Source organism: Triticum urartu, chromosome 3, assembly GCF_003073215.2.
Source record: "Triticum urartu cultivar G1812 chromosome 3, Tu2.1, whole genome shotgun sequence".
NCBI lineage: Eukaryota > Viridiplantae > Streptophyta > Magnoliopsida > Poales > Poaceae > Triticum > Triticum urartu.
Genome location: NC_053024.1, coordinates 334399740 through 334403782, shown reverse-complemented (window position 1 = coordinate 334403782; position 4043 = coordinate 334399740).

Genomic DNA, 4043 nt, shown 5'->3' with positions numbered 1-4043 from the left:
TTGGGCAAGTCAATCAAAGTCCATACTTTGTTCTTATACATGGATCTCATCTCAGATTTCATGGCCTCAAGCCATTTCGTGGAATCTAGGCTCATCATCTCTTCCTCATAGTTCGTAGGTTCGTCATGGTCAAGTAACATGACCTCCAGAACATGATTGCTGTACCACTCTGGTGCGGATCTCACTCTGGTTTACCTACGAGGTTCAGTAGTAACTTGATCTGAAGTTACATGATCATCATCATTAGCTTCCTCACTAATTGGTGTAAGAGTCACAGAAACAGATTTCTATGATGAACTGCTTTCCAATAAGGGAGCAGGTACGGTTACCTCATCAACTTCTACTTTCCTCCCACTCACTTCTTTTGAGAGAAACTCCTTCTCTAGAAAGGATCCATTCTCAGCAATGAATAACTTGCCTTTGGATCTGTGATAGAAGGTGTACCCAATATTTTCTTTTGGGTATCCTATGAAGACGCACTTCTCCGATTTGGGTTTGAGCTTATCAGGTTGAAACTTTTCCACATAAGCATTGCAACCTCAAACTTTAAGAAACGACATCTTTGGTTTCTTGCCAAACCATAGTTCATACAGTGTCGCCTCAACGGATTTAGATGGTGCCCTTTTTAATCGTGAATGCAGCTGTCTCTAATGCATAACCCCAAAACTATAGTGATTAATCGGTAAGAAACATCATAGATTGCACTATATCCAATAATAGTACGGTTATAACGTTCGGACACACCATTATGCTGTGGTGTTCCAGGTGGCATGATTTTGTGAAACTATTCCACATTGTTTTAATTGAAGACCAAACTCGTAACTCAAATATTTGTCTCTGCGATCAGATCGTAGAAACTTTATTTTCTTGTCACGATGATTTTCCACTTCACTCTGAAGTTCTTTGAACTTTTCAAATGTTTCAGACTTATGTTTCATCAAGTAGATATACCCATATGATGAGAACATCAATACCATTGTTACACCCACAACCCCTACTGTTACATATACTGGACAAATTACTAGAGCTCACGCACGCCAATTAAATTACCAGGTACTTTCGTTTCTTGGTAATGATTCTAATGTTCATGAGATTATGATGCTGCCTAAATTGGATACATTTGTTTTGCTTACAAATGAAGGTCCTAGCTTGAAGAAGGATGAACATTGGAGCAAGAACACGCATGGAGTTGATGGCATGCGCAAGGGGATCAAGAACGGAGTTACAAGTGATGATTTCAGGACTTTGAGGCCGCCATAAGGAGTGCATGAAGCCTTGGACGAAATATACAAGATGCCACTTCATAATATTCGTCCATAGGCTATTCTAGGTGCTGCGTCACCTTATTAATGGGCCAGGCCCATGTAATTTCGAAATACTTAAGTATAGGCTATTTTTAGAGTCCGTATGTGTGGGGAAACAAGAGTTAGGGTTGGTTTCGGACCCCACCCTCAAGGGCCACGAAATTCCCCCCTCTTCCTCCATATATACAGCCCTTAGGGCGTCGTTTAGACTTTGGGTTTTGTTTAGATTAAAAGTTCGCCATAGCTGCAACTTCGCGTACTTCGTTTGTGTCCAACGACCAGACCAAGACGTCACAGAACCCCACCTTGATCAATAAAGCTTTCATCTTATATTCGCAATATCCCGATTCAATCTCAGTTTCTTGCTTGTTCTTCGTTTGCTCGCAGGAAACAGGACCCTCGTGGTCAGGTTGATCGTGCTCCGGCGTGGTCAATAACCCTCGGAAGTTGGTTTAGCGATTGCTAAGGCGCGACGTCTCGCACGTTCGTAGTCGGATCGTCAAGGTCGACTCCCACAGAAAACGATAGCCACCATCTCATCGAAACATCGGGACACCTTAGCCTCTATCACATATCTGCTCAAATCATCTGTGAAGGTCAGAAAATAACGATACCCACCGCGAGCCTCAACACTCATCGGATTGCATACATCAGTATGTATTATTTCCAATATGTCAGTTGCTCGCTCCATTCTTCCAGAGAACGGAGTCTTAGTCATCTTGCCCATGAGGCATGGTTCGCAAGCATCAAAATGATTCATAATCAAGTGATTCCAAAAGCCCATCAGCATGGATTTTTTTCATGCACTTTACACCAATATGACCTAAACGGCAGTGCCACAAATAAGTTGCACTATCATTATTAACTTTGCATCTTTTGGCTTCAATATTATGAGAACTAGCGTTGTGACCCGCGTATTTGCGCGGCTAGATTTAATATAGAATGTTATGTTTGATGTTTTTGTTCAACGCTTCCTTTCTCGCAACTCGGTCTTTTTTTGATTCGTCGAGGCATTGGCTTTCGCATTTTATCATATTTTAGACAAACTATAGCTAAAGGAAAAGCCTTGGTAATAAAATATGAATATACTCCTGCAGAAGTGTTTGACAGTTGAAGAGCAATGATATTGATGTTTGAGCCCGATTTGGAACACCATTAGTATTTATATTAATTCCTATTTTTCATCTTTTACTCATCATATTTTGATGTCTCTATTCCTCCGACAAAATTTTCATGGTTAAAATAATTAAATCTAAACATTATCAAAAACATGTCTCATTCGAAGCGATGTTGTCGTATGAATGCACTTATCATATTGATCAAATTCCTATTGTTCATGCATCATTGAATGACGTTTCACCTAGATGTCCCTCACTTCTATGAATCATATTTACAAAAAAAAATCATGCACCAAAAAGGAGCACCATGGTTGGATGATTACCTTAATGATTTAGTTGATGCTTTCACCAAGAATTAAGTATAGCAATAATAAATCTTATCTCAAACTTGTCTTCTCTTTCTTCATTTGTCTGGTTGTATAAGCTCATCAAATATATATGCATCTTTTAAACACTTCTTACAAAGTTTTTACAGCAAGAGGTCCTTTTTGAATTCCAGTCCTTGGTCTATTGATATAATCTTATTTTTCGGTTTGCCCATATACTACTTCATCTTTGTTTTCATCTTCTATTTTTGTAGCGCATATAAATGGTGTGCTTGTATAAACATGTACGTTTAGCTACTCATGTTCCTAGTTTCCAAATTGTTTACATCATTGGTGCCATCCAGACCAAACTCCAATATATTTGAGTGCATGCTAGCTTATCTACCCGTTCCACTGTTCAAATCTAGCTGAAATTTATGCTTTGTATAATCAAAGTTGGCCCAAGCATGGTGAATGTCTCCAGTAAACCATAACAATGAAACATTGTTGCTCTAACTAATCTTCTCCTTAAAAGGTTTTTGTTTCAACCTTTGTAACCATTGTAGATGTAAAAAATATTATATTTTCTTTATAGTAAAAATAGATTGTCCAAAGCTTATCAGGTTTTAGCACAAAAATTAGCCTTAAATCACCGGTATGCACATCACGTGTGTGCTGCCGGGCAGCCACCCAGGGAGATCGAGTCTCACACTCTCGCTGGTGTTCAAAAAGAACTCTCTGAAGCCTTGGTCTGCCGAAACCTGTCGAATTGCCTATGAAGTATTCTCGTGTTAAGTCAGTGCTTCTCACGTCAGGCTTCTTTATGCAGTGCGGAAGCAGCCTTTTGCATCGGAATCAAGGCGCTGGGCCATCCCCCATCAAGGCAGCACTGAACAGCCTGCAAATGCCCCGTTGATGTGTGTGTGTGTGCCTATGTTCTAGTAACGTGTTATTCTCGCCATGTTGTCCCCAACGTTGTAAAGTGAGAAGCCGGAAAAAAAACTTCTGAAATCACATTTTGACCATCTTCAGTGAAAGCTCAGAAGTCACACAGGTTTGAACATGCACCAAAAAATACTCCAAAATTATGAATTGTTCTTGTTACTTGTTTTCATTTTTTTGCGATGACTTCTTTTTTATTGAATCAAAATTGGAGTATAATATAGTTATATTTCACTTTTGTATTATTTTTATTCAAACTACTTGTTAGATTTTTTTTAAAATTTGGAGTATTAATATTTTTATATTTCAGTTTGGATTAAATTGTGTATTCAAACTGCTTGTTAGATTTTTTTTATTCAAACTGCTTGTTAGAT